Source organism: Megascapheus bottae, chromosome 14 (genome assembly GCF_031878675.1).
Source record: "Megascapheus bottae isolate mThoBot1 chromosome 14, mThoBot2.hap1, whole genome shotgun sequence".
NCBI classification, from domain to species: Eukaryota; Metazoa; Chordata; class Mammalia; order Rodentia; family Geomyidae; genus Megascapheus; species Megascapheus bottae.
Genome location: NC_143522.1, coordinates 10,902,968 through 10,923,384, shown reverse-complemented (window position 1 = coordinate 10,923,384; position 20,417 = coordinate 10,902,968). Strand labels below are relative to the sequence as shown.

The 20,417-nt window shown below is 47.9% G+C and overlaps 1 protein-coding gene across 1 annotated transcript in view; it reads left to right on the top strand.

Moving 5' to 3' along the window:
- Window positions 1-2,284: 2,284 nt before the first annotated feature.
- Dpf3 (double PHD fingers 3) overlaps window positions 2,285-20,417 on the top strand; it is a 232,638-nt gene continuing 214,505 nt past the window's right edge. The window contains exon 1 of the mRNA XM_090344412.1: window positions 2,285-2,308. The gene's annotated coding sequence lies outside the window, so the exon portion shown is untranslated. The remainder of the gene's footprint in view (window positions 2,309-20,417) is intronic.

Here is a 20,417-nt window from a genome sequence, read left to right as displayed (position 1 = left end):
AATAAGTTAGTGAGGAAGAGGTTCTTCAATCTTTTATTTGAGAAAAGGAAATGGCTTTTTCAGACTGTAATCTCAGCCAAGATACTACATAACTACACAAAGAAATCTATACAAGTTGACTCTGATAGTAAGCAGAGAAAAGAGGCTAAAAATGTCAAGTGAGCCAGGACCCTGGTGGTTCACACCCGTAATCCTAGCAACTCAGGAGGCTGAGAGTGAGGAGGATCACGTTTGAAAGCCAGCCTGGCTAGCAAAGTCAGTGGGACTCTAATCTCCAATTAACCTCCAGAAAACTGGAAGTGAAGCTGTGGCTCCAAGTGGTAGAGCCATAACCTTGAGCGAAAAGAGCTCAAGGACAGTGCTCAGGCTCAGTTCAAGCCCCAGGATTGATCCAAAGGAAAAAAAGAAGCCATGCAGGGCAGACAAATCCAACCGACTGTTATCTCCAATTATCACCAAAAAGCTGGAAGTGGGGATTGGCAAAGCTCTTGCCTAGAAAGTGCAACATCCTGGGTTTGATCTCCAGAACCAAAAAAGAAAAGACCAAAAAAAGATACAGTTAAAACAAAACAAAACAAAACCCAAAAATCTGGAAGTGGAGATATAGCTCAAATGGCAGAGCACCAGCCAAAAAGCAGCTAAGTGACAGCACGAGTTCAAGCCATACTACTAGTAAGCGTGTGCATGAGCACATGCGTGCACACACGCACACACACACACACAACCCAGTGAGTTATACACATCTTGTGCTGCTTATTCATAATTCTACTCAAGTATAAAGTTGAACTCTGAAGGGTCTTGGATATTTTAAAAAAGTTATTTTACTGCCTTGAGAGGAGCAAAGGGATGTGAGAAAGAGGTGCTTGAAGAACTATTTAGCCTCTGGTTACTGGAGGTCTCCCCCCCCCTCTCCTCCCTTCCCCCCACGATCTTAGCTATTTGACCTGATTAAACAGCTTGGGATAATAGTCAGAATCTTGCCCGCTAATGAAGACCCTGCTATTTCATCCATTCAGAGACTCTCTGTGCCCAGAGAGGTCGCCCGACTTCACAGTAGCCTTCCAATTTTGTCAAGGGCTTGCTACTTAGATATTCATTTAGAGGTCACTAGCAGACGTGGGCTCTCTGGATGCCCCAGGTCACAGCCTGCTCACCATAACGAATTCTTTTCACCTTCTATCTAAATACTGAAAGGTGGCGCCCGAATACCTCCTGCCACTCCCCGAAGGAACTCTGGTAACATCCAGATGGGGCTCTACAACTTCTGCCCAGTTACTTGTAGAGCTTTCTCCAAAGTTGCCCTAAATCTTTCCACCCTTCAGCTCCAGGTACCACCCAGCTCTAGGACTGGCAGGAGTCTGATCACTTCTGATCAAGTTTCCGGTGAGGGAGAACAGAATGTGTGTGTGTGTGTGTGTGTGTGTGTGTGTGTGTGTGTGTGAGAGAGAGAGAGAGAGAGAGAGAGAGAGAGAGAGAGAGAGAGAGAGAGAGAGAGAGAGAGAGAGAGAGAGGAGGGGGGACTCGCAGAGTGACCCCCGTGAATTACATAACGGAAGCCTTGGCTGCAAGGGAGAATGAGCCTGACATTGAGACATTCCAGGGGGAGGGGAGTTGCTGTCCTGCAGTCTCCAGGAACAGAGGTGGCAGTTCCAAGAAACCCGGAGAGAAAGGTGGCTGGAGATAAAACGCTTGGGGAACAAGAATATTAAACAGCCACAGGACCCAGAGCATTAGTAAACAGCAGGGCACGTATAGTAATTTCTGGGAGAAAACCGCCGGCTTTCAACTTTTGCAATGGAACCCGAGGATTTGCCGACCGGCGGGGGTGGGGGGGGGAGGTAAAAAGGAAAAAGCAACAACAAAAACTGGTGACTGCAAAGGGGAAACGCCAATGAATGGAGTTGAATGATTTGTGGGCAGTATGTTAATATTTCTATCCAGGAGCGCCAACACTCCAGTTATTCAGAAAAGTAGGGACTCAAACCAAGCTAGAATACTCTTCCCGTGGGTCCCCACTTGCCCCAATCGGAAAATCAGCTGCTAGCGAGGCACTGCCCCTTTAAGACCTGCTCGCTCTCGGCCTCTACAAAAGGGAGTGACCTCTGGGCTTTGACAGCTCCCCTAATAACTACCACCGCGCAGGCCCCACCCACCTGGCGACCAGCCGCGCCGATTGGTCGGCGGGCCGGTATCCCGTGCTTTGATTGGCCCGCCGCTTCCCCTGAGCGAACCTTTAGAACTCTGAGACAGACAATATTCTGTTACATTGTAGCAAAATGGCGACTGTCATTCACAACCCCCTGAAAGCGTAAGTAAGACTAAAAAATGTACATATTCCGCGTGGTTTCAATATGAAAAAAAAGGCGCCTTCTGCGTGCGGAGCGCGGCCGAGGCACGGCGCTGGCCGGCGCCGCCAGCTGCGGCAGGGCTTCTCTTCCCTTTCTGCTCTCACTTCTTCATCTTCTTTTTATTTTCCTCCCAGCGCGCAGAAATGTCAGGAGATGCAATTAACAGAAAGAAAATTGTTACATTGGTGTTCTATTTAATTGGAGGAGCGAGAAGGGGTGTGTGTGTGGGGGGCACCGGTAGGTGGGGAGCCGGGCGCTCCTGCGCTCCGTAGCTTGCAGGGTCGCGGGTAGCTGGGTGGGTGGGTGGGGGGGACGGCGCGGTCCCCCGAGTCGCCTGCCTACCCGGGAGACGAGTGCGGCGCGAGCGGCCGAGCGCGGACCCGGTGCGTGCCCGGGGGCGCCCGGCGGAGCCCCGAGCCCCGGAGCCCGAGGCTCCCCGCCCGACTCCACGTCCGCCGGGCTGAGCGGACAGCCCGTCGCCGCCGCCGCCGCGGCTCCGGAGTTTGCCGGGTGCTCTCTGCCTGCCTTCCCATCTCTCTCCGGGAGTTTGTGGCAAACCTTCCGGAGTTGGGAGGACGACGTGGGGGTGTGGGGAGTTTGGGGGTGCACTGGGTTCCCGGGGCCCAGGTGGTTGCCCCGGGCGCGCGCTCTCTATCTCTGTCTCTGTCTGTCTGTCTCTGTCTCTGTCTCTGTCTGTCTGCTCGGGCGGCTCGGGCTGGTGAAAGCGCTCCGGGCGGTCGCCGGTGTGTCTGCGTTGTTCTTTTCTTTCTTCTTTTTCTTCTTCTTTCTTTCCTTTTTTGTGGGTGAACTGGCTGTAGTAAATGGACGCCTCGGTTAACTTGAGGTTGATTTGAAGGCTGGGGGCCGCAGGTCTCGCCGCCCCGGTGGGAAGGCAGGCGGGTGGAGAGGCGGGCGAGGTGGGGGGCTCCGGGTCCCGGAGGGCCGCGTCAGCTCCGGGCGAGAGCGAGAGGCAGGTGCCTGCGGCCGCCCCGGGGAGACTTGGAGCGGACGCCCAGATCCCGGACGGAGGGGGCCGGGCTGGGGAGGGCTGGCGGGGGCCCGTCCCCGGGTCCCACGGCCAGTTTCTGCCTGCCTTCCTTCCTCCTCCTTTTCATCCTGGCTTCCTTCCTTCCTTCCTTCCTTCCTTCCTTCCAGTCGTGGAGCTGCTAAGCCGCCAAGTCCGCCTGTGGTCGTGGAGCTGGGGGTGGCGGTGGCCTTGGAAAACTAATGTTGCTGTAAAAAATAAAGGAAAAAACCAAAAACGAAGAGGGGTGCTGCGGCGGGGACGGGGGCGGAGGGTGGCTCCCCCCGGACGGCGGGCCGCGTGGGCTCGGGTCAGTGCCCCTTGGACCCGGGACTCCCGCGGCGGGAAGGGGGCGGTGCGGAGCGCGTTTCCTCCCGAGGTCCCGGCCGCGGGTGGCGGCTGTCCACCCGGGGTCTGGGCAGCCCGGGCTCGGGGAATGGAAGCCGGGGTTCACGGTGGGGAGCAGCGGGAGGGAGGGTGTCGCGGGGATTCCTAAGGCGGAGGGAGGAACGCGCGGGGGAGAGCCGGGCGGACGGGTCCGCGCCAGCTCCGCGGCCATCAGCTGGACCCCGGGGTGCCATGTCCCCGGGTCGCGGCGCTCGGGACTCTGGAAGCGGCGGAGGGAGGGAGGAAGGGAGGGTCGGAGCGGAGTCCCGGGCTCACGGCACGGCTTCTCAAACCCAAGACAGCTAATGTTTTCTGGCAGAAATAAACGGGCGTAACTTCGCCTCCTCTCCGCCGCTGGGGCTGGGTGTTTTTCTAGCCAACCCACGGCTGATGTGCGACTCCCCGCCACCCCCTCTCTCCAAGTCCCAGCCGGCAGCCCCTCGCCGCCGCCACCCCGGCAAACTGAAAGTTCCAGGGATCCAGTTCACGTGCGTGCGGGGCTGCCACGCGCAGGCCGCCTCCCCCCACCCGCGGCTTACGCAGGCTCTCCGGGGTTCCCCGGCTCGCTCCACCCCTACTCCTCCCACTGGGGGTGCGTGTGGGCAGGGTGGGGGAGGGCCAGCCACGCGCGAGGAAGGTGACCAGATCCAGGCTGGTCAGAGGAAGTAGTTGTGAATTCGCATTGGTTCTCCGCGTCCTCAGGACCACTTGCCACGGGATGCATTCGTGATTCTCTACTGGCGCACACGACCCGCACCCCCGCCCCCTCCCCCCGCCATCCCCGCCCCCGCCCCCGTCACGCCCCTCCCCCCGTGCTTTCCTGGGGTGGGAGGTGGGTGGTCATTTATAATTAGCCATCCTGTTTGCCATCTCAGTCTCTGTCCCTAGGGGCAGAGGGTTTGTAAACAATGCCCCCTTCCGCTAGGCTTTATTATTATTAATACTATTATTAATTATTATTATTATTGCACTTGGGGCATTCGTTTTATTTTATTTTTGAATTTGAGAACCCCGTAGGAAGGAGCACACACGTTGCGATAGCTGGACCCATCTGCCTTATCTGTTTAATTGAAAGAAAACTTGTTTCGTTAAAACACCTTTTCTGTTTCATTAGTGTTTAGAAGTTGCTGATCAGGAAACAAAACACACGTGGATAAATTATGCATGGGATAAATTAGAACAAAGCTCGCCTCTGCGCGGGCGGGGAGCGGCCAGGCTGGCTGGGGGGGGTGGGAAGGAGGGGGGTTTTGGAGAACTATGTTTTTATGCTTATGTGTCCCTCTTGACAATGAAACGGAGCGCTGCCACATTAGCATTTTCTCTGTGTGTTTTCTGAGTCTCTCCCCCTTCTTGAAAAAAAAGAAAAAGAAAAAAAAAAAAAGAAAAAGCCAACATCAAGAACGCCCCCTACAGAAACTAGTCGCACAAAGATTTCCTCTGGGTTTGGGGATGAAGTATAAATCCCGCTCAGGTTGCATGCAACACCTAAGTAGATGGACTATTTTTCATGTTGCTGGTTTATTCCATATGGGATATCCAATAATTCACTTTGCCCGGTGGGGGGAAACTAGATGGTGCAACTGGAATCTCTCTGCTTTGGGGTCTTTCTGAAAGGTTTCAAGCTCCTGAAGCCACATTACTTTTCTTAGCAGTTTGGCTTTCTTCTTGGCTCTCTTTGATCTCCCCACAACTCCCTGTCTTTTTCTTCCTTGTTGTACCCTTCACTCCTTTCCTCTCTGAAGCTGGCAGCCTGGCTTGGCTCTCTGTTGTCTCCTTTAACATCTTATTACTGCCCAACAGGGTGTTAGAGGCAGAAACAGGAGCTGCCTGGACTGATCAGATCACAAAGGGGACACAGCAGGTGGCCCCACAAACCAGGCAGTCACATCTGGACAAATAGAATTTAAAAGCACCAAGGGACATGTCTGATGTGTAAATGTGCACGACCCATCATTTAATTTAGCAACTATATTGTCTCAGCAGAGAGGTGTGAGTTATCTTTTTTTTTTTTTTAACACAAGTAAATGAGAGCCATATAACAAAGTGAACACGCACAGGTAACTTAAGTATGGATTTGCTAAAGGTCTATGTGTAAGTCACCTGGCATTTTATATTCTGGTTGATTGCTGCATACTCCCAAAACAATACTTTTGTTTTTATTGTATTTATTTATGTATTTATTTTTGCCACTCCTGGGGCTTGCACTCAGGGCATGGGCACTGCACTTGGGCACTTTTTGCTCAAGGCTAGCACTCTGCCATTTGAGCCACAGCTCTACTTCTGGCTTTTTCTGTGTATATGGTTCCGAGGAATTGAACCCAGGGCTTTGTGCATGCTAGGTTAGCATGCTACCACTAGGCCACGCTCCCGGCCAGCAGTGCTTTTAATATAAATTCTAATCTTGATCTACTTAAGACAACCACCTAAACCACCTTCCCCCAAATCTACTAACATCATTTTATACAACTTACTCTTTCTGCAAGTTATCTAAACTCTGGTTTGTGTGTACTTAACGGGGAATGTCTGCCACCTTCTGCCGGACTTGATTATGCACATATGTATCTATTATAAGTCTGCTTATGAAAAACAGTAACCGTTACTATTTTTAACTAATTCCATGTAAACCAATAGAGTTTTACCTCAAGTTAATTATTTATAAAGAATGAAACGAAGCCAACTACTGGGTGATGTTTATGACGATGAGCGCACACACGCATCATCATGTCCGACTTCACTTCTGAGTTCTGAATGTGTGGCTGAAGTACTAGCTCACCGGCCTAGGCCAGGCCTGAGTTTAAACTCCAGTATTACCAATAAAATAAAATAAAACAAATCCCATACAAACACGCACACAGACACACGCACAAAAAACAAACAAAAAACAGGAGCAACTTTCTCTTTTGCTTGGATGTGTGTGTTGATATCCCTGTTTTGTTACGAAGGACACAATGTTGATTGAAGTACACCTTGGTTTACTTAGTCAAGGTCAAGCAGGGGTCATTAGTGTAGCTTGGCTGAAACTCTTCCTCTCTGTCTCTCTGCCTTGTACACCTGGGTGTTCTAATCTAAAGTAGTCTGGGGGCATGTGGAGGGGAGAAGCTGGTGCTCACTCTTGCTGTGGCTGCCAGCTTAGCTGTGTTGACAGGAGAGGAGGGCTTGGGGGCCACATTCCTAGGCTTAATCTCCTCTGGGCTATTTCAGTTGAGGTGGGGGTGGTGGGTAGGTACTAAGCAGAAAGCAGTGGCGTTGGGACTTTTTAGACTTGTCGCCTTTTATGGGTATTATTTCAGCTCTTCATGAAGAAGGACCCTCACACATTTGAGGCCAACAGATGCCTAAGAGCCACCTTTTCTATCTGCTTTGGGTGGCCACAAGCCCTACCAAATTTGATCAACATATTTTTCCATGGGTATCTTGGTTTTCATGACATATCTGTAAAAGAGATTAATTTCTGGCAGAACCCAATTTGAGGTATTGTCACAAAGTAAACCTCTGAGAAGGGCAGACGGCCTGGGGGCCATCAGAGACTGCCTGTGTGGAAGAGCTGCTCAGACCAAACCCCCCCCCCCCCCAGTGGACTGGAATTCCACAGTCACTTGGCAGGAGATTTCTCATTCTCTGACCTGTTTAGAATCCTGTAGGTAGCTAGAATTTGGATGCATCTGGAAAAAAAAACATCTTGAGCTGTTGGAGCTGTCTTCTCAGATCAAGGCAAAATCTAAAATGCCACAGTACTTCGTGGTTGTAATTCAAGTTATTCATGAGGCTGAGGTCTGAGGATCACGGTTCTAAGCCAGCCCAAACAGAAAAGTCCATGATAATTTTATCTCCAATTAACCACCAAAAAAACGTTAGAAGCAGAGCTTTTGGCTCAAGTGGTAGAGCAAGAAAGCTCAGGGACTATGTCTAGGCCCTGAGTTCAAGCCCTAATACCAGCACACACACACACACACACACACACACACACACACACACACACACACACATCCATGATCAGCATGTTTTACTTTGTTTTGGTCATGTACTAGAAAAAGAAAACAAAAAAAGGAAACTGAGGCCAAGGTTTCAGTTTTTAAAGTATAGCTTTGCTGATTGTCATGGTGGTTGGAGGCTGGTTCATAAAAGGTACCAGAATCCAGGTCTGTTTATTATTCCAACCTCTGCAAAGTAATTTTTGTGGTTTTTGAGTGTTTTGAAAGTCACTTGGAGATAGAAATGTAGCCAAATGTGGCAAGCCTCTGGCCAAAAATTTCCCACAATCATTGAAATGTTTTTTAACCAGCCACCATTTTCCATCAGGAGTCTTATGTAAGCATGACCCTAGTTTAAAATAATCTTTAAATATGAAGGTATTTTAACTAGGAAAGATCAAGAGTCAGCCTGGGGGTCAGAAAAGAGGCTTGTTGAAGTACAAAAGAGATTGATATTGTGACCCATTGCAAGTTCCCACATTTTCTAGTGTGAGTGATTGGTGGTTTTGTGATTTGTTTTTCTTATTGGTCCAGTTACTGGAGTTTCACAGTCTGTCAAACCATATGGATGAATGGAGCTAGTGTCGTAAAACTGTCACCAGGGAAGGGTTTTGAAGCCTGTGATTTGCATTAGAGGTTTAAAAGCAGTGGTTGGGAGGTGTTAGTGGTAGGGGAGGCGTTAGTGGCAGGGAAGGGGAGTGGGGAAAGACACTGGATGTGGAGAATTTCTAGGTTGTGTATTTGTAAATGGTAGTCATGTGTGTTGGAGGGTATTGGCAGGGTAAGAGAAGGAAGCAGGGATTCAGGAGTACCGTGTGGGAGCTGGCAGGAGCATAGGGAGATTAGGCTCAGAGCACCTAATAGTGGGGTTCAAATAGCCCACAGTGGGGCCCACACTCCCCAGGCTTTGATTCAGAGCCCAGCAAACAATAATGACACATGTCTAATCCCCCCTTCGCCCCTCCCCTGCCTTTCTGAAGTCAGGATGGTGGTCATCTCAGGTTGCTGTGAAATAAAAGGTGCTTAAATTGTTATTCGTCTCAAAAAATCTGCTGTTTAGATTGTCTGTGATGGAGATCTCCACTAGCAGTTTCCCCCAACTTTTACCTGCCATCCGTGTTGGCCCTGTCCCAAACTCTGTCTTTCTTCTGTGTGCATTTCTTAGCAGTGGAAGCCTTGATGAAATCCTTCCAGTGATGGAGGGGAGAAGGCTCCAGGAGTGGGATCCAGAACCTCCATCTCAGTTCGGAACCCTACCAACTTGCTCCGTGATCTTGGGATCTTGGGGGTGTGACTTCATGAGCTTTCTATTCCTTCCTGTCTTTCAGATGAGGGTGTGCCTTCAAGTTCCCTGCAAGCTCAACAATGTCCTGGCTCATACTGTGGTCAATAGGATAAAGAAGACAAGTAGTGGCCAGGGCTTAGATCTACAGTTTTTCTTTCCTTTATTTCTTCTCTCTCTCTTTCTTTCTTTCTTTTTTTTTTCTTGCCAGTCCTGGGCTTGAGTTCAGGGCCTGAGCATTGTCCTTGGACTTTCTCAAGGCTAGCGCTCTACCACTTGAACCTCAGCACCCCTCTGGCTTTTTTCTATGTATGTAGTGCCAAGGAATTGAACCCAGGTCTTTGTGCATGCTAGGCAAGCACTCTACCACTAGGCCAAACTCCCAGCCCCTCTTCTTCTTCTTCTTTTTTTTTTTTTTGTTGTTGGTACTGGGGTTCAACTCAGGACCTTGTACTCCTGTTTAGTGTTTTTGCTCAAGGCGGTGCTTTACTACGTGGATCACACCTCCAATTCTGGCTTTTTGCTGGTTGATTGAAGATAAGAGTCTTTTGGATTTGTCTGCTCCAGATAGTTTTGAACCATGATCCCCTCAGACCTCAGTCTCCAGAGTAGCTAGGATTACAGGTATGAGCCACTGGCACCCAGAATATTCTTGGTTTTAAAATGTGGTACTCGTGGGGAATCATAAGACTATGCATCCTCTCTGCAGTTTCATCTTTTCCTGCCCCACTTGGCTCATGGGGGAAGTTCCTGGATGGAATTTCCTGTCCCTTCTCAAGGCCTAAGGCTGAGGACCAGGTAAGTTGTTTAGAATGTGGGCTTTTCTGTATTCTTCCTCGCCAGTGCTTTCCTTCTCATGGACTAGGGAAGAGAGGGAAGAGGGGTTGCAAGACCAGTTGGCTTCTCTTGATGTTTACAAGCATCTGGGTAATGTTTTTGGTGCTGACATTTGTATTTTAGAGAAAATTATTTCTCTTGAAAAAAAAATCTTTTTTCTAGCAGTTGGACAGGAACAGTTTAATGTCATGGTGCTTGTCTAGCATGACCAAGACCCTGGCTTGATCCCTAGCACAGTGAATGAGAGTGATGAGGTGGGGGCGGGGAATCAAGACTAGTCTTAATCTCTTTGGCCTCCTCCTCTACCATGGCACCCATCCTGATTAACATAGAAATAAAGTGCTTGTTTTCTTTCCATTTATGGGAATGTTGCTTAGGGAGCTGAAGCTGCTGGACCTGTGCTGCTGTCTCACTGAGCATCCTCCACTATCGTCTGTGTTACTGTTGAGGAAACATTTAGTGGAGACCAAGAGTTGACCTGTACCTGTGTGGGCATCAGAAGTGTCTAGACTGAACCACGCAGTCTTGCCACTTCATCGACATGTCTAAAAAAAAATTCCAGATTCCACAGGACACTAATGGCTCACACTTGTAATCCTAGCTACTCCGGAGGTTGAGATCTGATCATCCAAGTTTGAAGCTAGCCCAGACAAAAAAGTCCATGAGACTCTTATCTCCAACTAACCAGAGAAAAAGTAGACGTGGAGATGTAGTTCACGTGGTAGGGCACTCACTTTGAGTGAAAAAAAGTCAAGCCAGAATGTGAGGCCTGAGTTCAAGCCCTAATACAGACATAAAAACAAATCAAAAAAAACATTCCTGATTTTACAGAGGGCTTATTATCAGGTTTTTCTTGGACTAAAAGCTCCATTGGCAATTTTTGACACAGCTACAACAGGAAGATGGGGTTGCAAAACCCACCAGTGAATGCATAAAAGCTGGTGTGTAAGAAAGAGACTAAAACCAAAAGAAAAATCAAATTGTCACTTTGCTCTCTAGACAGAGAGACATCCTTTTCTTATCTTCTTTTTAAAAACTGTGATAGCTTTAAGAATTGTGCATAGCAGCTTAGAACGCGCTGCTTGAAAGCGGGTAATTCAGTGGCATTAAGTACACTTGTACAACTCTTACCACTATCCGCTTTATCACTCCAAATGGAAACTTTCTCTGTACTCATTAAACAATAAATTCCTGGCCTGGGGTATGTAGCTGAATGGTGGAGGGAGCCTTTATGGCAGGCAGAGCCCCTGGCCTCAATCTCCAGTACCCAAATCAAACACTTCCCCATTCTCTGCTTCCCACAACTAGCTGCTAGTAGGTACTACCTTGCTTTCTTGCCTCTTCAAATTGACCTGTTCCAAGAGCTTCATGTAAGTGGAATCTTGGCATATTTGCCCCTTTGTGTCTGGCTTATTTCATTGAGCATGTCTTCAGGGTCACCTTTGTGGTAGCACGTATCAGAACTTCATTCCTTTTTATGGTCATGGTTTGTGTAGACCACGTTTTGGTTTAGCCATTCATCTGGTAATAGACACTTGGACCATTTCCACCTTTTGGCTAATGCAAATAAAATGGCAATGAACATTTGTCCCAGCAGTTGCTTGAGTTCCTGTTTTTAATTCTTTGGGCAGATGCCTAGGTTCCTTTTATTTTTGGATGCTTTAAAATGTGGGTGCTATATTTCTAGATAGTGCAGGTGGCCCTTACCACCTTATAAAACTTAAGCCAAACACCAATGGTTTATGGCTGTAATTCTAGCTGCTTCAGAGGCTGCTATTGGAGGATCTTGGTTTAGAGCCAGCCTGGGCAGGAAAGGACTTGAGATGCCATCTCTAGTTAACCAGCAAGAATCCAGGCTGGAGATATGGTTCCAGTGGTAGAGTACCAACCAAACAAGCTCAAATCCTGCTCTGACAATAGAAAAAAAACAACAAAGTGACATTCATGGTGTTATAGACATTAGCCACTTCACCTGGGATGACCGGACAGTCTCAGAATCCAGAATGTGTGAGGCAGTCCTTTCATTTTAAACAATGAGGGGGCCAGAAACTTTTTCTTCTCCCTTGCCTTGTCCCTTGGCTTTGCTTTCTCTATCCCTTCTCAAGGACCCAAATGAAATAACATTTAAACATTCTAGGAAGCTGAAACGACACAGGTGAGGTGTTCCTCAGAAAAATGGAATGTTTCCTATAACTAACTGGGGGTCTTCTCAGAGAATCAGTGATACCTAATCTATTAGGCCTTACTTTCAACATGAAAGTATATCTGGCATTCTGTCTTACCGTTGTTTCTCTGCAAATGCAGACCTTCCTCATCCTGCCCCCCAATCTCAGTGGCATCAGACTTTCAAATACATAAGAGGATGAGCCCAAAGGAGGCCACATTTTGTTTCTTCTGGAAGTCTTGAGCTGATGTGTACACATGGAGAAGCTCAGTAGTAGTGAGGAGAGCTTCCTGGGTGCTTGGGCTTGAGGCTTAGCAGGCCCTGGCTCCTCCTCCCATAGAGTGGGCACTGGTGGCTCATGCCTGTAATCCTAGCTACTCAGGAGGCTGAGGTCTGAAGATGGACGTCTAAAGTCAGCTCAGGCAGAAAAGTCTATGAGACTCTTCTCTCCAATTAACCAGCAAAAAGACAGAAGTAGAGGTATGGCTAAAGAGGTAGAGGACCAGCCTTGTGTGAAAGAAGCCAAGTGAGAGTTCAAGGCCTTCAGTGAGTTCAAGCCCCAAACCCCAATGTTCTCTCTCTCTCTCTCTCTCTCTCTCTCTCTCTCTCTCTCTCTCTCTCTCTCACTCTCTCTCTCTCTCTCTCTCTCTCACACACACACACACACACGTGACACACGTGACACACGTGACACAAGTGACTGAAGAATGCAAAATGGTAAAGGGGAGCTAGAGTGTGGATCTGCTCATAAACATAGAATCCAGTGGGGAAAATGTCATCTGTTCAGAAGAGTAGACTATGAGAATGTCTGGTGGGGCTTAGACCTTAGAGTTAGTGATCCAGTTTGACCCTAGTTGCCAGCCTTGGAAATGGCTTTAGATTCAAATCTTGCTGAGAAGCTACCATGATCCTTTTATTTACAAAAGCAAACCAAGTTCAAAGTTATCTTAGTCTCCTCCCAGGAATCCTCAACCAAGGTCTCTCCATACATCTTTTTTGCCAGTCTTGGGCTTGAGTTCAGGGCCTGAGCACTGTCCTTGGACTTTCTCAAGGCTAGAGCTCTACCACTTGAGTCTCAGCACCACTTCCAGCTTTTTTCTATATATGTGGTACCAAGGAATCGAAGTGCATGCTAGGCAAGCACTTTAACCACTAGGCCAAACTCCCGGCCCTCTCCATACATCTTATTGCTGAGCTCCATGAGACTCATCCCAACCCACTTTGCTTTTCAAGAATCCTGGCCAATCCTGCTGCCCATCCAGCCCCTCAGAACCAAGCAACAGAGTGGCCTCGAGGATTTCTGTTTCCAGCAAGGTCTCTCCTCTGTCTCTTTCTCCTTCTAATGGAGACCCTTGCTTATTGGCAGGGCCAAATAAGTGTTTGTGACCCAGAAGGCTGACTGCTCCCCTAGGCCTCTCTCAGGAAGACACTGTCAGGAGGGAGGGAGGGTGGAGGGAGGGAGGGGGTGGGCCAGCAAAGAGCTGCTGTAGATGGGGGAGGGCAGGGCGGATGGGGCAGTGGGAGTGGAGAGAATATATTCTCTCCTGCTAATTATTTTCCCCGAGGACTTAGCAAATGCAGAACCATCTATTATCGTGGGAGCGCTCTATGGTGGTTCTGCCTGTGATGAATGCTAAGTGGAAACAAGCAAGAAAAATTAACAGGCGGCTGCTTCTGTCCACCTAATTAAAATGCATATCCAAATGCATAATTCCTTATGTTCGCCCAATGCAACACTCCCCTTCCAATCCTGACGCAATGGGGGAGAAAAACCACTTTCCCCCAATCGTTTCTCTTGATTGTGTTTTCATCAAGGAAGAACTCAGGCTTTCCTGAAGAACAGAGAGGGCCCTGCCCTTCTAACACATCAAAAATTGGTGCCTTTTTGGATTTTCAATTGCGCCCCTAAATTCTGGGTTTTTTTTTTTTTTGTTTGTTTGCTTAAAAAAAGAAAAACTTTATTTGACTTTAGAAAGGAGAAAACAAGAAGAAAAGAAAAAGTGAAAGGAAGGAAAGAAGGGAAGAAAGAAAAAAAAAGAAAGAGTTTATATCATTTTTGCTGGCCTTTCAATTTTTCCCCTCCATTCACATCCCTGATTGGAGACTTTTCTCCCAGCTCCTGACAAAAGAGATCAATCTTTGTTTTTTTTTGGTGCCTACTTCTATAAGGCTTGGGCACTGTCCTTTGAGCTTTTTTTTGCCCAAGGCTAGCTCTCCCGCTTGAGCCATAGATTCATTTTCTGGCTTTTTGAGTAGTTTAGTGGAGATAAGGGTAGCACAGACTTCGCTGGCCCTGAAAGCTTAAAACTAACTTCGAGCCTCAGATCTCAGCCTGCTGAGTAGCTAGGATTACAGGCATGCATCATCCAGCATGTCTGTCTTAACCTAAGCTTTTATAGAGAGATTTTTATAAGATGAAAGACTCATCTACCTTTGCAGATCAGGTAGAAAGGATAAAAAAAACATGGAAGCATCTGTGTTTAGGGACAATGTCAGAAGCGACAGCCCCATTAGACAAATGATGACTCTCCTCTCTATTCTTTTGCTTAATTTCCCCTCTCTGAAGAACAACTTTATGCAGCCGTCATAAAGTATTTAATAAGACATGCAACTTAAGTCACTGTGTTCAATTCACCGTCACAGCTATCTGTGTCGCAGACCCCCCTAGGCTGGGCAGCCCCCCCCCTTTCCTGGAGCCCCTCGCCTGCCCTCCACAGCAGCCCCAGCTGTTGATTTATCAGAGCTGGCCGGCTCAGCAGTGCATGGAGATTGCTTTTAATTAACTCTCTTCATTTTTCCCAATCTTCAGGGAGCAGCAGCCATTTAATGATTTTAATATTTTATCTGGATTTATACCCGCCTTATTTGTTGTTGTTTGACTTCTGCATTTGCTCTTCCTGCAGACTGAGATATTTATTGGACCCTTTGCCTGGCCCCACGACCTTCGCAGGGCAGGGATGGTGGATTTCAAAGATCTTCCTCCAGAGCTCCCTTCTGGCCCAGTGCTGGTCTGAGTGATGGTTTGGATTGGAAAGTTTGTCTTAGGAAAGCCAGTGTCACTTCACTCTCACTGAAGAAGTTTCTGAGCTTTTCATTAAAAAAAAAAAAAGAAGGAAAGAAAAAGAAAGGAAGATAGGAAGGAAAGAAGGAAGGAATAAAGAGGAAATAAATAGGGGACTTCTAGGAAAAGCGGCCTGTGTAGGTCTTTTAATTAATTAGGGCCTGGGCACTGTCCTTGTACTTTTGTGCTCGAGGCTAGTGCAGTATCTCTTTAGCCACAGCTCCACTTCCAGCTTTTTTGGTAGTTACTTGGAGATAAGTCTCATAGTCTTTCCTGTCTGGACTGGTTTTGAATCTCGATCCTCAGATCTCAGCTTCCTGAGTAATTAGGATGACAGGCGTGAGCCATCAGCACACAGTTTTCTTGGCTTTTTTTAATGCTTGCAGTATCCAGTGATGGGCCTGCCCTGAAGAGTTGGCTAAAAACTGCATCTGGAGTTCATTCTGAGCTGAAGTTTGAGGGCTATCATCCTGTCTAAGGCCTCCCAGCCTTAGATGGTTGGGTAGTCCATATTTATTTATTGATATAAATACTAGTACTAGGGCTTGAGCTCAAGGTCTCATGTTCGTGCTTGGCTTTGTTTTTGCTTACACCTGACATGCTACCACTTGAGTCATTTCTCCAGTCTAGCTTTTTTGTTTTTGCTGCGTTATTTGGGAGGTAAAGTATACACTTTTTGGCTCAGACTGTCTTTGAGCCTTGATCCTTAGATCTTGGCCTCCTGAGTAGCTAGGATTATAGGAATGAGTCACTAGCAATTGGCTATTTTTATATTTTGCTAGTCCTGGGTCTTGAATTCAGGTGCTATCCCTAAGCTTCTGTGTTCAAGGTTAGTGCTCTACCATTTGAGCAACACCACCACTTCTGGCTCTATGTGTCTGTGTGTGTCTGTGTCTGTGTGTGTGTGGTTAATTGGAGATAAGAGTCTCACAGACTTTTCTGCCAGGCTGGCTTTGAACCATGATCCTCAGAACTCCTGAATCAGTAGTATTACAGACATGAGCCACTGGTACCTGGCACAACTAACTCTTTTCTTTTCTTTTCTTTCTTTCTATATTTATTTGTGGAGCTGAGGAGCCAACTCAGGGCTTTGCATTTGTCAGACAAATGTTCTTCTACTGAGCTACATTCCCAACCCTTATTTTATTTTGTTAATATGAGTCTGTCTGTCACTGAGTCCTCCTGGACTGGTCTTCAAGTTAATTAGGTGACCCTGCCGCCTTAGCCTGCCAAGTTCCTGGGAGACAGGTGTCCCACCATGCCTGGCACAATGGATGCTAGGAGCTGCTTCAGGATGCTGGCTTTTGGGGCAGAGCTGGTTAAGGGTGAAGCTAAGACTTCCACTGCCAGCTGGCATCTGTTTTGCCAGTACTTGAGCGAGTAACTACTGGGACATTCTGAAGGAAGTGAAGAGGCACCTCATTCTTCTGTAGTTGATCTGCTTTCTCCTCCAACCTTCAGGTTCCCCCCACACACCTTTTTTTTCCAGTCAGTCTTGGGGCTTGAACTCAGGGCCTAGGCACTGTCCTTGGACTTTCTCAAGCTATCACTCTAACACTTCAGCTACAGCACCACTTCTAGCCTTTTCTGTGTATGTGGTACTGAGGAATTGAACCCAGGGCTTCATGCATGCTAGGCAAACACTACCACTAGGCCATGCTCCGGACCTCATCAGTTTCCCTCTATGTCCAATTCTTAGTGGTGGACAGATACACACCCAATTGTGTCCAGTCCTCCACTGGGCTGTCAAGCCTACTTGTATCCTGACAACTGCATAGAGGCCTGGCAGACAGGCCTGCACAGGGCCTGGTTTTCAGAGCCAACTTATCCTACTCAATACCCTTTTGGCATTTTAGATTGGTGATAAGTCTTCAGGGTAAGCTGTTGCTAGGCAACTGCCAGCGAAAGGTTGAGCCTGATCTGGGGGATTGTAGTGAATTTGCCCTGGGTGCCTTGCATTCACATTTAGGGAGTTCAGTTTACTGGATTGGCTCTAGGGAGGTCTTATTTCCTCTGTCCTAGGAAGAGAGGTACAGGGTTTTAAAGTCTAGGCTATTTCCCAAGAAAAAGTCAGTATACACAGAAGTCTGTTTTGGTGATGAATATGGTGGTTTTCTTTCCACCCCTTTACCATAGAGTGCTCTTCTCCTCCTTTTAGCTCTGCCAGTCCTGAAAACCTGTATAACCTATCTATGTCAGCAACTCAGCTCCATGCAGGAGACAGTAAAGGAAAAACCACAGCTTCGTGCCCAGACTACTCCATGTGCCACTGGGTATTTTTTCTTTTCTCTTTCCTTGGCACTTATAGACTCCTTCCAGACTCAGGAAATTTATGAGTATGGCGATTCATGCCTGTAATCTTAGCTACTGGGAAGGTAGAAGGGAGGAGGCTCACAACCAAGACCAGTATAGAAGTGTAAGACCCTATCTGAAAAAAACAAACAAAAAGCCAAATGACTAGAGGTGTGACTAAAGTGGTGGAGCACTTGCTTATCAAGGAGACAAACAAACAAACAAAAAGAAGCTTAGGAAAATGACAGATCCTTTCCCTAGAGGGGAAAAATACATCTGGATGCATACATCGGCTGTGGTTGTGGGCAAGACTCATAGTCCCCAAGGGCCCATCTGTGGGGGCCCTACAGATGCCGGCGCCGGCTATCTGGTGAGAGCCCAGCATGAGAAGTGGGGGTGAACCTGCCAGTCTGAAGCACCTCTCATTTTGTTCTGGTCATGGTCACGTCACCAACCTGTTTTCGGCTTCCAGAAGCAGGCAACTCAGCTGTCCTCCAGTTCCAGCCTGCCCCAGGTATCTTCCGTGGAGCCCTTGCTCACCCCCAGGCTGTACTGACCATCCCTGCTCTCCCAGTCTCCTTTCCCCAACTCTCCTCAGTCCTGCGCATGCTCTACTCCCAGGCACATTCTTGTCAGCAGTTGATGACCATGTGAGGGACTGGAAGGCCAGGGCAGAGGCTGTCCTATACCTTCCGTTTTCTAGGAGCTAGTCTAGTGGATGCTTAGTAAATAAGTGTGACCATGCCTCTAACATGGACATATTTCTCACCCTCTGCCTTGATTGCAGCTTTTGGAAGAGGCAGTGGAATCCCTCCTCAAAAGGCTCTTCAGTTTTAGGTGTCAGGAACCAGGAGGAGCAGGCTTGGACCTGCTGGCATGGAGGTAGGAGAGACCGGCCTGCTCATCACAGCCCCTTTCCTTGACCCCTTCAGCCTCACATCCACGCAGCTTGCCTTTCCCCACTTTGGTCCTCAGAAGTGAAGCCATTTTTTTTTTCTTTGCTTTCTTTGAGGTAAGAAGTAGCCTCGGGTTTGTGAATGGCTTCTGAAGAACTATTCATGTTTTGCTGAGTGACTGTTCTACCACACAACTTTCCTGCCCAAGCTGGCTTTAAATCACCATCCTCAGATCTCAGCTTTCTGAGTAGCTAGGATTACAGCTATGAGCCACCAGAGCCTGGCATGATGAACTTTTTGCCTTGGACTGGCCTTAAACCCCAATTCTCGTCATCAGCTGGAATTACAGACCTATGCACAGCTACAAATATATTCTTTGTAAGAATGCCTGCTGTGTATTTTGTACAGTATTGATGCTTAGGTAGATAACTATTCCTCTGAGTAAGGGCTCCCACCATGGCCAATGCAGATGGCCTCCTGGACAGTGAGACAAAGGATTGCCTGCTAGTGCCTTTGTTTCTCATATTGGGAGCAATACTGATCTGTCCTGTGAGTCGCAGCTCCCCCCTCCCCCCCCACCTGCCCTGGTCTTTCTCTCTTGTGCCAGTCCTGGGCTTGAACTCAGGGCCAGTGTTCTGTCCCTGACCTTTTTGTTCAAGGCTACCACTTGAGCCGTAGCTGTCCTTTCAGTGTGTTTGATGGTTTAGTGGTGATAAGAATCTTACCGACTTTCCTGCCTGGGCTGGCTGCGAACTGCTATCCTCAGATCTCAGCCTCCTGAGTAGCTAGGATTGTAGGCATGAGCCATCAGTACCTGGCTTATCCTGTGACATCTTATCTCCTCATGCTGTGTTGCTTCCTTTCCAGATCCTTCCTTGTGCTGGGCTATTTGGAAGAAGGTGCCACTTTTTTCTTTTTCATCAGTTGTGGGGCTTGAACTTTGGGTCTAGGTGTTGTCCTTGAGCTCTTTTGTTCAAGGCTAATGTTCTACCACTTGAGCCACAGCGCCCCTTCTGATTTTTGAGTGTTTAATTGGTGATAAGAGTCTTGTGGGGACTTTTCTGCCCTGGCTGGATTCAAATCACAATCCTCAGATGTCAACTGCTTGAGTAGCTGGGATTAAAAGCATGAGCCGCTACTGTTGCCTGGCTGAAAGTGCCACTTTTTAAGGGCCTGGTTCTGTGTTTGGAGGAAGATGAAGACCTAAGGAGGAGGTAGATTCTTGGTGTCAAATTTTAGAGATCTGCTAGCTCTCCTTCAGTGTGGTGTGATGATGCACGCAATGTAGGCAGGATCAGAACTGTGAAAAAATGTCTCTAGAGTGGAGAAAGGTGGTAATGCACTGGTGCCTGTTTTACTAGGTGGACCCCCCCTGCAGTCTAAGCACTCATTCCTGCAGGACGGAGGGTGCATGCCACCAGGGCTGTCCACTTCCTCATGCTTATTTCCTTTCTGGGCAGCCGTCCCAGTATGACAGATACTTAGACATATTCTGTCCTCGTTTTTATCTAATTACGCATGTCTCTGGGGGAAGGCACACAGGTCTGGACCATTCAATTTTAGGTCAGTTCTGCACAAGATAGTAGCTGGGATGCACACTTATCTTCAGGGCTCTAGGAAGTGTGGAAAGCTCCCAGAGAATACCAATGGGCACTATGGCACTATTTACCACCGAGAGCTGGAGATCCCAGCCAACGTCAGGGGAAGGATGGAGTCTGGCTGGTTGATAAGTTGGAGTTTCAGAATTTTTCTGCTCTTGGAGAATAGGACTGTGTGTTGGGGGTGGGTGGGGCTCAGGAAGTACTGGGGCTTGAACTCAGGTCCCGAGTGCTGTCCCTGAGTTTTCTTTTTCTTTTCACTCAAGGATGGCACTCTACCATTTGAGCCATAGCCTCTTTCAGCTTTTTTTGGTGGTTAATTGGAAGTAAGAGTCTCAGACTTTTCTGCCTGGACTGGCTTTGAACCACGGTTCTCAGATTTCAGTCTCCTGAATAACTAGGATTACAGGCATAAGCCACTTGCTTCCAGTTAGTAATAGGATTCATTTCATTATTTTATGGTTTTCCAAACAGAGAGGGCTCAATGGTATTGGGTCAATTCATTCATCCATATCTATCTGGGATATGTTCAGTTTACAGGAAAACACAGAGGAACT